This window comes from Dendrobates tinctorius, unplaced genomic scaffold (genome assembly GCF_039654945.1).
Source record: "Dendrobates tinctorius isolate UK_male_01 unplaced genomic scaffold, ASM3965494v1 ptg000056l, whole genome shotgun sequence".
In the NCBI taxonomy this organism is placed as follows: Eukaryota; Metazoa; Chordata; class Amphibia; order Anura; family Dendrobatidae; genus Dendrobates; species Dendrobates tinctorius.
In genome coordinates this window covers 15,159,334-15,173,001 of record NW_027361724.1, presented here as the reverse complement: position 1 = coordinate 15,173,001, position 13,668 = coordinate 15,159,334, and the positions used below count along the sequence as shown (strand labels likewise).

The 13,668-nt window shown below is 39.5% G+C and overlaps 1 long non-coding RNA gene across 2 annotated transcripts; it reads left to right on the top strand.

Annotated features, from left to right (window-relative positions):
- Nucleotides 1-3,553: 3,553 nt before the first annotated feature.
- Nucleotides 3,554-12,881, top strand: LOC141091797 (uncharacterized). Of its 2 annotated transcripts, none has more exons than XR_012232574.1 (3): nt 3,554-3,640; nt 8,328-8,357; nt 12,424-12,881. It is a non-coding gene; the product is annotated as an uncharacterized lncRNA (long non-coding RNA). The 2 variants fall into 2 exon arrangements; XR_012232575.1 differs by lacking the exon at nt 3,554-3,640 and adding an exon at nt 4,112-4,155.
- Nucleotides 12,882-13,668: the final 787 nt, after the last annotated feature.

Here is a 13,668-nt window from a genome sequence, read left to right as displayed (position 1 = left end):
TCATAGACAGTGAGATGCTTAGTTTCTGGACTAGTCCAACAATGCTTATCTCTTAGCCACAAATCCTTCATAGTTAGTAAACAACAGCACTCACATTGTCAAATGACACATCCCTGAATTGTGTATTTCAGTCTCTATCTCCTGCTGTCTTCAGGTTACATAGTAAAAACCTGCTGACAGATTCCCTTTAATTTGCAGTAGATCCCAGAGGATGGAATTGCATTGAAAAGGGCTTATTTACAGGGGTGGTTTCAAGAAAAGCAAAACATCTTTCAACAGACTGTTTCTGAACTGTAATACTATACAGAGGAGGTCACGGACAGACACATCAAACTTTTTCTATTTTGACTGCCATGTCTTTCTTTTCAGTCATGCCGCATATTTTTGACATGACGAAGATAACTTTGCTTCTGGCATGAGTTGTCCTTTGTTTAGCTTTTATCCTTGTGATTGTGACTCCCTTCTTACTCTTGTATAAATGTTAATAGACTTGTTAAAAATCACAAGATCTGAACTATTTTGTCTTGTGAAAGTTACATGTATTAACTGAATACACGATATTGTTTCCTGGCAGCATAAATATACAGTTTAAGCATTGCTGCAAAGGGTGTGTACTGCTTTTCCCGTATACTTGTAAATTGTATACCTTTATACAATCGTCATGGGATAATGGTTTGTTGGTGAAATGGTGAAAGCAAAAAAAGCAAAAAATAAAAAAGTTTACAGCTCTGAGCACAAAATTCTCAGAAGATTTATTTTAGAAGATGAATAAATATCGCGATCAGCGATAACCAGCGGGGGAGCCGGTCGGAGGTAAGTATCACACATAGCGATATCGCTGCTATGTCACCAAATCGGTGATGCTTTAGCGATATTGCTAGCGATATTGCTATGTGTAAAACCCCCTTAAGTTCCCATGATGAGCATTTTGGTGCCATTTTTGATGTTGCAGATTTTCTGCAGCATTTCTGCACCAAGAAGCTAAATTAAATAACTTGCTTTTTTCATTGCATTTTGAGTATGTTTCTTTTGCATGTTGAGAAGCAATAAAACAAATATGCATTTTTTTATCTTCGGATTTTTCTTGTCTCATTCAAATCTATGGGGAAAATTTGCAAATAAAGCGCAAATTTGAGAAATTGACATGTTGCAGATTTCATAGGTTTGTTTCTGCAGCGTTTAAAAAAAAAAAAAAAATAGACATAACTTTTATATATACACTGCACAAAAAAATAAAGGGAACACTTAAACAATAGAATATAACTCAAAGTAAAGGGCATGTCACACTAAGAGATATCGCAAGCAATATCGCTATAACTTGTGACGTTATAGCGATATTGCTAGCGATATCGCTATGTGTGATACTTACCTACAACCCGCTCCCCCACTGGTTATCGCTGATCGCGCGAGAACAGGCTGGACCGTTTCTCGTCGTCAGCTTCCTGTGGCGCTTCCTGCTGTGACGACAAGCGACGCGTGGAGCTGGGCGGGAGGACGCAGGATCGCCTGGTGTGACAGGTAAGTAACGACCCCCGTCCCCAGCGAAGTCGCTAGTGAGATCTGCCTGTGTGGCAGCTCACTAGCGACCACTTAGCGATATACCAGCGATCCTGACCGCGTCATATCGCTGGTCGGGATCGCAGGTACATCGCTAAGTGTGACAGTACCTTAAATCAAACTTCTGTGAAATCAAACTGTCCACTTAGGAAACAACACTGATTGGCAATCAATTTCAGATGCTGCTGTGCAAATGGAATAGACAACAGATGGTAATTATTGGCAATTATCAAGACACCCTCAATAAAGGAGTGGTTCTGCAGGTGGGAATCACAAACCACATCTCAGTACCAATGCTTTCTGACTGATGTTTTGGTCACTTTTGAATGTTGTTGTGTTTTCACACTCGTGGTAGAATGAGACAGACTCTACAACCCACACAAGTGGCTCAAGTAGTGCAGCTCATCCAGGATGGCACATCAATGCGAGCTGTGGCAAGAAGGCTTGCTGTGTCTGTCAGCATAGTGTCCAGAGGCTGGAGGCACTACCAGGAGATAGGCCAGTACGCCAGGAAACGTGTAGGGGGCCGTAGGAGGGCAACAACCCAGCAGCAGGACCGCTACCTCCGCCTTTGTGCAAGGAGGAACAGGAGGAGTACTGCCAGAGCCCTGCAAACCGACCTCTAGCAGGCCACAAATGTGCATTTGTCTGCACAAACGGTTAGAAACCGACTCCATGTGGATTGTCTGAGGGCCCGATTTTCACAGATGGGGGTTGTGCTAACTTAACCCCCTCTTGGGGCATGGAGAATTTTATGCTGTATACTATTTTAAAGTACTTTTCAATAAACTTCGAATTTTATGATACAAGTGTAGCTGGATATACCTTTTCCTTGATCAATTGCTATTCCTGCTGCACTGCAGTCTTTCCGTGCTCTGGACTTGAACATCTAATGGGTGAGCTGACCTTTCTATTTTCTATGTTCCTACAATCAATGAGGACCCTATCCTGCCTTTCAAACTTAAGGCCCCATCTCACATAGCGAGATCGGTAGCGAGATCGCTAATGCGTCACCGATTTTGTGATGCAACAGCAATCTCGCCTGTGATCTCGCTACATGTCACACATAGCGGCAACCGGCACCCCCGCTGGTTATCGCTGATCGTGCTTGAATGTCCTGGGCCATTTTTTCATTGTCGGCATCACGCTGGCCAGCATGCATCGCTGTGTTTGACACCGACGAGCGACCCCGTTGGCGATGCAGAACTCAGGGACGCAGGCGGGAATCATTCAGAATAGCTGCTGTGTGACAACGCACCAGCGATCCTTACCAGGTCGTATCGTTGTCGGGATCGTTGCTGCATCGCTGAAGAGCTCTGCCTGTTTGACATCTTACTAGCGACCATGTAGCAACGCACCAGTGATCCCTACCAGGTCGTACCGTTGTCGGGATCGCAGGTGCGTCGCTATGTGAACGGAACCCTTACGTATGCCCAAAAAAAGAGTAGCCAAATACAATGAAAGTTCAATAATTAGTGTTTGTGCCCACATAGTGTATTTCCAGCAGAGTTTTCTCCACAAAAACTAGTGTTGGCAGGAAAAATGCTGTTTAAAGTGCGTTTTTGAATGGGTGAAAAACTCTGCAAAAATGCCGAAAAATTGTCATACTGCAGATTTGAAAAATGCTTTGATGGTTCTAATTTGCAAATCAAAAGTAAGCAGCATGTACGTGAGATTTCAGAAATCTCATTCACTTTGCTGGCACTGCTGTTTTCACCCATAAAAAACCTACCCCCCAAAAAAAGACAAAACCGCAGCATGTGATCAAGCCCTCATTTGTCCTTAGTATTCAAGATAATCAAGATAAAATACTGTATTATTTATGACTATGAGAACATAGTATTGTAAAGACGAAAAGATAAGGGGCAGATAATTTATGTGTATTTTGATGAACCTATATTTGATATGACCTACTATGATACCATTGTTTCTGGCATAAAGTCAATAAACACTGAGATGTCCTTTGTTTCTGTTTTATCCTCATGCCTGTGATTGGCTCCTAACTCTGCTCTTACCCTTGTATAAATATCAGTAGTAGACGTCTTGAGAATCACAAGATCCTGAATACTTTGTCCTGTGAAAGGTATGTGCATTATCTGACATAAATAGTATATATATATATATATATATATATATATGATATTGATACTGATCAGCATACACAAAGTTTAGTCATTACAGCAATGGGCATTTATATTGTTTTTTTTCCTGCATGCTAGTAAATTGTATCACTTTATACACTTTATACTATTTTCATTCTCATACATGTGGTAATCTACCGATGGATAATACTTTCTTAGCAAAACGGCAAAAGCCAAAAAGTTTTAAAAAAAGTCCTTCCAGGCGTTTTATTTCATCCTGGAAAATATCAGTATAATTAGTAGAGTGGGTAACAATAGCTTACAGGGATAAGCAGTAATTCTATGTATGATATCATTCCTAATTCGATACTTCCCGCCCTCTGTGGCTGCAAGCCAGGATTTATTACATGTACTCAGCCATATAAAATGCTTCAGTGATTCGGTGCATTACAGAAAATGTATCAGATTCTTTGGAGCAGGAGGACACTTACTGCAAATCAAGTCTACATTTTTTAAGGTTATTTAGTGTTTTATTCAACATTTTAAAGAGGCTTTACACTACTTAGAAAATGATTAACTCTCCTTGGGATAGGTAAAAAAATATCAGCTTCATGGGGGTCTGACACATGGAACCCCCATTGTTCAGTTGTCTGCAGTGCTATCAGTAGCCGGATCTGAACAGTGTGCGGAGCCAGCATGAGTTGTGTAGTGTATGGTCTCAATTGTACCTAGGATCCCACTCACTTCCAGTGCAGCTGAGCTGCAGTACATGAGAATGGCCACTACACGCAGTATTGAGCTGTGAGGTTCTCATTGGTTACGACACTGTACCCTGCTAAGCATTGGGGGTGGTGGGTGTCAGTACCCCTCCAATCTGTGACTGATGACCTATCGGAAGGAGAGATTACCAATATCTATGTAATGAACAACTCTTTTAAGAGAATTTCATGTGATTCACACAATGCTAAATTAATGTTTGTTACTGTATATGCATGTATGTATTGATTAAATGTGTATCTGGATATTACCTTATTGCAATGTTGCTTTTAATGAAGCCACGTATATTTATATTTTAATGAAGAATTACATTTTGAGTGAATAGCAGAACATCGAATGCTTAGTGATGTAGAGCCTGTCAGAGCTTGGGCTGCTCTTTGTCAGGGATTTGTTACGGTCTGGACCTACATGGAGTTTTTCGAGCTAGGGGCCTATCTATGTTTATGACCATATGCCTTAACATCGTTAATATCTGCCTGTAAATATTAAGAACGTATGAACCCTTACAAACAAGAAACATAGCGCTAATGTAAAAAAATTCTAAAACCAAAGAAATATTACTATTCTAAATATTGATGACACTGATATAGCAGTTAATATATACAATATAACATTTTAGACAGACTATATACATTATAGGACTATGCTATACAATATGGAATTTAGGTTCAGATGTAACAAATGTGCAAAATATCACTATCTATGGTTTCTAATATCAATGCAGGTACAACTGTTAGTTTATAATATTTCAGTTAGATATTGCGGGGTAGAAAAGAAGCCACTAGATCCAGCACTTAACCCCCCCCTCAAAAAAAACCAAATGAGCATATACTTTACAGCAACTAAATAAGTAAATAATAATAGTGCATGTAAATAACATAGGGTACTTTGTTAACCCTATTTTGATAAAAAAAAAAACCTCATAAAAACCATCCCACCACAACAAGGTGTACCCAACAGGACGGCCCTAACCTGTCTCTAGTATTAAAACCTTACCATTTTTTGCCTTCCTCTGGATCAACATGTTAGGGCAAGTTAGGATAGGATATGGGTTGAACTAGATGGACTTAAAGTCTCCCTTCAACCTTAATAACTATGTTACTATGTTACTATGTGTCAAAACAACCTCAATGTGAATAAAGGCAGAGCAGGACAAGGCCAGACTGAGGCAAAAAAGAGGAAAAGATCCAGCTTCTGGTAAAATTTCAAGTATGATCTTTATTCCATCAAAAACAATTAAAAAATTGAGGACAGGATGGTCAGCAAGCACCGCATTTCAAACACGGCTGTTCTTCGTCAAGCTTGATAAAGAACAACCATGTTCAAAATGCATTGCTTGCTGACCATCCTGTCCTCAATTTTTTAATTGTTTGTGATGGAATAAAGATCATACCTGAAATTTTACCAGAAGCTGGATCTTTTCTTCTTTTTTGTTGCATTTGCAAACACGAGTGGTCGGCTCGTGGTTCCGTGGATCCGAGCACGCTAGACTTCTACGTACTTCAATGGTGAGCTGGCATTACCCCTTTTTTCTGTTTTCCCCAGACTGAGACCCCCACCAGTGGGAAGCATTGTAATCTGTGTCTGTAATTTGAAAAAATATTGTAATAGTGTTAAGTACCATATTTTGCTGCCTTCCTACAGAAAACCTATGCAGAACTGTGCTGCAGCAACTTTTTAGATCCAGCCACAATATCTGGTGTACAGATCCGCCACGCCAACTCCGAGTATGAGGGTGCATAGTGTGAGCTCTGAATCCTAACAACCACAGTGAGAGAAGCACAGGGGAGCATGTAAGAGGGTGTTAGAGATATCTCACAGTGTGCTCTGCCTCCTTTATAGCAGTCACACTCCTGGTAGTTTAATGTGGAATGGGACGGTAGCCATAGGCAAAATACTCGTCTTCCACACCCCAGGGGTTCTGTCTGAGTGTGCAGACTTGTGTTACATTGGCGATACTCCTCACCAGACCATGCGGTGCCGCTGGATTCAGCTGGCCAGGTCCAGGTGTTAAGGACTTAAATGAGGGAGAGCACATTTCAAAAACTTTTTTTGCTGCAGATTAACATAGTAAGAACTATGTACTGGAGGTAGTAGATATGAATCGTTTCTTTTGTAACACACCATCATACACGTTTACTTCCTTGTCGAAATTTCTCTGCTCTTCTCAGTGCCTCTCTACTACCAGAACAGCCCAAAAAACTAACTTGGGAGTTTCCATTTTCCTCAACAACATCACTAAAGTGCAGTCAGCAGGAGTCTATTCTCCGTCGGAGTGTGTGTGTCCCAATATGGAATCCACTTGGTATAGACGCTTCGTAACCACAGCCCTGTGTACATTGTCTTCCTTTTGTTCTCCTTCACTATAACCTCCCGTCACCTCTCAGCTCTAAGACTCCCCACTGTCCTGATGGGCTTTAGGGTCTAGCCCTCAGTCTGTGTACTTTTTTCCATTTCTATCATTTCTCCTGCCTGTAATCCGGCCTCTCACTGTGTCATTATTCTCTTCGGAATCTTATTATCTGTCTCTGAGTTCTCCGTCTTGCCATACAAACACCCATTGCATGCGGATCTGCCAACTTTCAGACCTGAGGTCTGCTACAGCTGCAAGCTAGGCCCTACCTAACTAACTACCAGGAAATCATGTCCTCTGTGCCCGTGTAGCTCACACCGTTCTGGGCTAGTACCAACTCTTAACCCTATCTATACCTACCAACTAACTGTTGCTGGGCAGAACACAACCTTATCACATAACAATACAAATCATTAGACATAGCATAAAGTACATGAGTAAAACAACAGAATGCATCATATCAGCTCTATTTCCTTAAGTGGGGTTGTGGGCAACACCTCCACTTGCTTACAGTGACATCATTACTTTCACAGTGACAGTGCTGTAACTTGAAGACACGAAGAAAAAGCGTATACTGAACATACAATACAAAACTCTTTATTCAAGTATTAAAATCATAAATTTACATACATCAAGACAGTCCTAATAGTGCATGATTGTGAGTCCAAAAGACCAAACACCAAAGCAGCACCAAAATTGGAGCAAAATTGTTTACATAACACTATATATTTACCAGTAGTCACAAAAAATATTTATGGTTAACCCTAATTCAATAGCAGGTTTAGTCACACATCTTCCCGAAATATAGGGATCAAAAAATAAACTGCACCATAAGAATCACATAAAATAAGGGTTACATACCAATGCCCCAGTGATGGTGCCGCTTCCCCTTTTTGTCTAACAAGTCCAGATATTTTAGCTTGATTCCTCAATTGTGACTTTTAGAAAAGTCGCACAACTTGGCACAATGCCACTCCAGTCCACCCAGGCGTATTTGAGAATATACATATTTTTTGCGGCTTTTGGCCCCAAAACTCACAAAAACAACTCAAGAAAGGACAGTTTTTGACTTTGTGCCAAATGCATAAATCACGTGCACAAATGATGAATCGGGGCCATGGTGTAAGTATCTAAGCAGTCGTTACTGCACGGTTCAGCATCTGTTTTCTGCAGGATGCCAGCAAAACGGATGAATTAATCCTATTAAAATATTTTTGCAAATTATAGATCCCGCATTAAAATTAACAACAAAAGATTAGTTACGCTTTAAATATTTACACTTCATAATAAATGAAAAATCTCTGACAATCAGCAAAATGGAAGTCATGAAGGGTCTAACAAATGCAGTATTAACATATGGTATATTGCATACAAGCTATCCAAATGAATGACTGTCAAAGTAAAACAGTATTTGCTACATGAGCTCATAGGAAAGATATTTTATTATGAAAACTAACTTTATACTGGGTAATTATACCAAATATGAAAACTATATGGATATAACAATAAAACAATGTCTTCTGCAGTTGTTTTATTATTTTTTTTTTCTCTTTTCCCAGGAAAAGCCATCATGCACCGTCCTAATCAAGGTAGTGCGCTTTACACCACATCCTATGGCATCATCTACAGGATTTGGCAGCTTCATCTTTGACCTAAATGTGTCCACTCTGTAGGATTTCTGACCATTTTATGTGTATTTTCCCATTGTTATAAATATTGTAAATATTACTTCATGCATATTGCTCTCTCTTTGATATACATCCTTGTTTTTGGATAAAAAAAAAAATTATTATACACAGGAGTGAATTAAAGTCATTATCGGTGACTTTTTTTTTAATACCCTAATTCCCTACGGGGCTTAGCCATTATTAGCAGGTATTTGCTAACTAGCTGCTTGTTCATCTCTGCCCCGATCTCTGACATTGAATGATCAGTCCAGGAGGAGAAAGCAGCTGATTTCTCCCATAAGATATATTGCAGAGTTTGCTATTTTCATGTGTACTATTGATTTACATAAGGTCACACCTTAAGGTATTGCAAGAGGATAACAGTTTGGAAATGGAAGAATAAAGTTTGGAGCAGGATTTGACAGAGAGGACAAATTATTTGCATGGCTGGTTATTTTTCTATCTTATTACACCAATTTTTTTTTTTTACATAAGCCCATCTGGCTAATTTAAAGCGGTAGTTTGGTCTAAAGGAACAAGTCTGCAGTCACTTTATGTGATAAACACTTGAGAAAAGGAGGGCATAAACCACCACCACGGAGTATAATTCTTAAAAATATTTTTTATTAAATAAATTAAATAAATATTGTAAGAAATAGAAGGCAGCTAAGCACCTAATTGCAGGGGTACAGGTCACCATATAAAGTGCAAAGTGCAGCACATCAAAATACAACTAACAAGTAAGTAAAAAGTGGAAAATTTCACCAATAGAAATCCTAAGCCATATGATCCTAATGACTGGAGTAACATGTAACAAATAAACATAGTAGATTTAGTAATCATCAAATATAAGATCAAAAGGACAGTACAAGTGACGCATATGGAAAATGCAATCAGAAAGTGCAATGTGCAAACAAGATGAACCAAAGTGACAGTGCAGTCATAGGAACAAGCGGTGGCCCCAAAAAATGCTTAACTGCAAGATAGGCACATGGCAAAAAGGAAAGCAACTTCCTGAGGTAGATAGAAGGTAACTGACGTGTCGCCAGGGGCCATGGTAGACAGCTATTAAGGGTATGTGCACATGTTGCGGATTAGCCTGCAGATTTTTCTGCAGAGAATACGCATGTCTTGGCAGAAAACGCAGGGTAAAACGCTTGTGGCTTTCTAGTGGAATTGATGTGGATTCCTTTGGGTTTTCCTGCGGAATTGATGCTGTGCAGATCTGTTGTGAACTTTGTCCCTTGTGTGTGTTTCTGGAAGAGAGAGAGAAAATTTTCCACAGCATATGCACAGCATTTTTGCATTTCCCATTCATTAACATTGTGCGCACTCTGCACTGCGGATTTGAGGCAATTCCGCGCATCCAAAAGCATTGCGGAAACGCATCAAAATCTGCAACATGTGCACATAACCTAAGTCTCCTCTCAGTATTCTCTTTTGCCAGCTAAACATTCACAAATTCTCTAACCGTTCCTCCTATAACATTGTTTGCAGGTCAATCACCATCCTGGTAGCTCTTCTCTGAACTTGCTCCAGTTTTTTCAAGTCTTTTTTAAAATGTGGTGCCCAAAACTGGACACAGTATTCCAGATGAGGCCTGACCAAGGAGGAGCACAGGGGAATAATTACTTCACGTGTTCTAGACTCTATGCTTCTGTTAATGCATCCCAGAATTATGTTTGCCTTTTTTTTGCTCCTGCACCATACTGTTAACTCATATGCAGTCTGTGATCTATTAGTTTACCCAAGTATTTTTCACATGTGCTGTTGCTTAGCCCTATATTCCACCCATTCTGTAAATGCTTTTTTCATTTTTCTTGACCAGATGTAGGACTTTGCATTTCTCCCTGTTAAGAACCATTCTGTTAGATCACTTGCATTGAGCCGTGACCATCTAGTCAGATTCTGGCCTGCAGTATGCATATCACATACTTGTTGTCACTTGACTGCCATTCCTGTTACTGACACTGGATAAACATCACAGCTTGCAGTGCGTGCAATGTGAGGATTCATATGTCTGCAGTCATAGAGTGACTGTAGACTTGTAGTTTAAGGAGAATCAAAATTCACCACACACTCCTGAGTTCATGTGCAAAATGTTCTTTTATTTAAGTCCATAAACAAAAGCAATATTCTAGGGAACAAATCAAATTGTGATACAAAAAAGCGGCTAGAGCTATATTAGACATTTCGACCCGTCTTGGGTCTTAAACATTGAGTCACTGTATTGTGAAGGTAGATATCATAGTAAGAAGAAGGGAAAAGTATTTCTGGGTCCAAGGTCTTGACCGGCGCAGACTGGTTTTCGGACATTGCCTGGCACAGATCTTGGGCCTTGACTGGCATGGCCTGATTCATGGACCTTGACTGGTGTCGTCTGGACCTCACTCACGGTCACATGTGCTGGTTCAAGCCTCCTGGCTCATTCTGAAATCTCAGCCTTAGAGCTCCCCTGCGCATGCTTCCTGTTCATCTTACTGGTTGGAATCAAATCCCTCCCTGCCTTACTGCTCTGACCTTTCATATCAGGGACCACGTCTTTAAGACCATCTGACCGGGTGCTCCATCTAGACTTTTCCTCCCACAACTCTTTCTCTTCCTGTTGGTTCCACAGAGTTCTGCTCTGATATGGGTTACCTTGACGTTTGGTAGAGCGGCTTAGTATACATTTTTTACAAAAAAACGAATCAACCAAATACCCTAATTTTTTATCATCTTTTTCCTAGCACTTGCTGTTTATAGTTACTTTTTACAACAGAGTATTTTTACACTTTTTTTGTGTGTTTCAGTCTTTTGGTTGTATGAACACTGTCCTACAGAATTGTTCACTGTGTGCATGGTCCTTGTGTTTGCATTTAATTGGTTTCTTGTTTTTACTAGATTAGGGAGGTTTCCGCGCCTTCCTTGTGGGCCATGCACATATAAGCCGTTCTCTGCAGTGTGTCCACATTGGAGATCACCTGTCTGAATCCTGCTTATATACTGTAGGTACTATACACATGATCAGGTTTTTAAATACATCAGTTAGGGACTGCTCTGATACAGGTTACCTTGACGTTTGGTAGAGCGGCTTAGTATACATTTTTTGCAAAAAATGTATCAACCAAATACCCTGTTTTTTATAATCTTTTTACGAGCACTTGCTGTTTATTGTTAATTTTTTACAACAGAGTATTTTTACACGTTTTATTGTGTTTTTCTGTGTTTCAGTCTTTTGGTGGTGTGAACACTGTCTTAAAGACTTGTTCAATGTGTGCATGGCCCATGTGTTTGCAGAGTTCTGCTCGAGCAGCAAATGGCGGTCTCCAGACACAAATGCCGCACAGTGCTGGGGAATCTCATCCTTTGCGGCACATCCTCTCACAGCAGTACCTAACCATGCAGAAGCATGATCTGAACTTACCACATCTCCTGGGCAAGGGAGGAAGCAAAAGAGAGTATACAGACATTACTACATGGGATTGCAGCTGATTCTTTTTTTGAAGTAAAATGTTTCCCTGCCTGTTTTTAAGCAATGTTTTACCTCAAGCATAGAAACATCTGTGATCCCCTGCTGTAGTATCTGTATACTCCTTTACGTCCTCCCCTGCCCTGGAGTTATGGTATGATCAGACCACATTCCTGCACGGTCAGACACAGCCATTACAAAGGACATAGCAGGAGCATATTTATAAGATTATCTCAGAACAGGAGCATTTTTTAAACACATCCAATTGTTGAACTCATTATTATTAAACTATCTATTGATTAAAATGTTGATTATTATTAACTTTGTTTGTGGACAAACCCCTTTGAAAGGAAGGCTGCCCTATTAGGCAAAAATATCTATAAAATCAGGAGAAAAAAGTAAATACTAAAAAGTAAAGAAAAGAGTTTATATATTCCCTTTAGTGAATTGAACGTTATTTTTATTACTTATATATTGTTCTTGTACTTTACAATATTTTAGTCAAGCTATGTTATCACTGAACTCTTGTATTGACAGGAAAAAGTCATGATTCACATCACCCACCTCATACACAGCACAATCCTCACCACCCAGGACCTCAAGGAGGCCACCCTCCTGCCCATGGACACAGTGGTCCACCCCAAGGGCACGGACCTCATAACCAGCATGGACCTCATAATCAGCATGGATCTCATGACCAACATGGACCTCATGGTCACCCTGGACCACATGGAAAGCACTAGTACTGTCTATAAAATTTGAAAGTTGAGGATCATCAGAAATAGGCTTAATCTATGTCCTTTTGTTCTATGTTCTCTTAAGATAGAGTAACACAAATCTGTCTGATTCATGTCCACAATGTTGATGCTTTTCCCAATTAATATGAAAACATTTCTGATTGTGCGGTAATTGTTTTATCATACTTTTACTTACATTTCAGCTTGAGCACTGGAAGACCATTAATAATAATAAAGCTATGAGCATTTACCAAAAGATATACTGTTTTGTCTCTGAATTACTTCCACTTCTTAAATAACAAATCTAAAATTCTTTTGGTGTACATCATATAAGTGTATTTATAGTTTTTGAAAAAAAAATAATTTTTATCACATCTTTTAGTAAAATTCTATCATTCAATGTAATTCTGCAATCAATGACACCATTGTGTCTTCATTTTTGACCAGTTCATATTCTATTTAGGAAGTGATATTATTACCTGACACAAAATGTGGATTATACTGTAAGTGTAATCTAAAATGAGTGGCAAAAGGAAAAACAATAGGTCCTTAAAGACTTCCATAGGTAAAATATTAATGCTCCATATTAGCCCAACATAAAAATTAAAAATTCAAGGGTCCAAGCCCCAAGAAATGTCTACCCATGTGCCCGCCCTCGACTCCATATGTAAAAGTGCTTCTGACAAAATTAAAATATCATCAAAAAGTTAATCTACTTCAGTTCTTCAATACAAATAGTGAAACTCATATATTATATAGAGTCATTACAGAGTGATCTATTTCAAGTGTTTATTTCTGTTAATGTTGATGATTATGACTTACAGCCAATGAAAACCCAAAAGTCATTATCTCAGTAAATTAGTGTACTTTATAATAACAGCTTGAAAAATGATTTTAAAATCTGAAATGTTGGCCTACTGTAATGTATGTTCAGTAAATGCACTCAATACTTGGTTGGCTCTGCTTTTGCATCAATTACTGCATCAATGCGGCGTGGCATGGAGGCGATCAGCCTGTGACACTGCTGAGGGGTTATGGAAGCCCA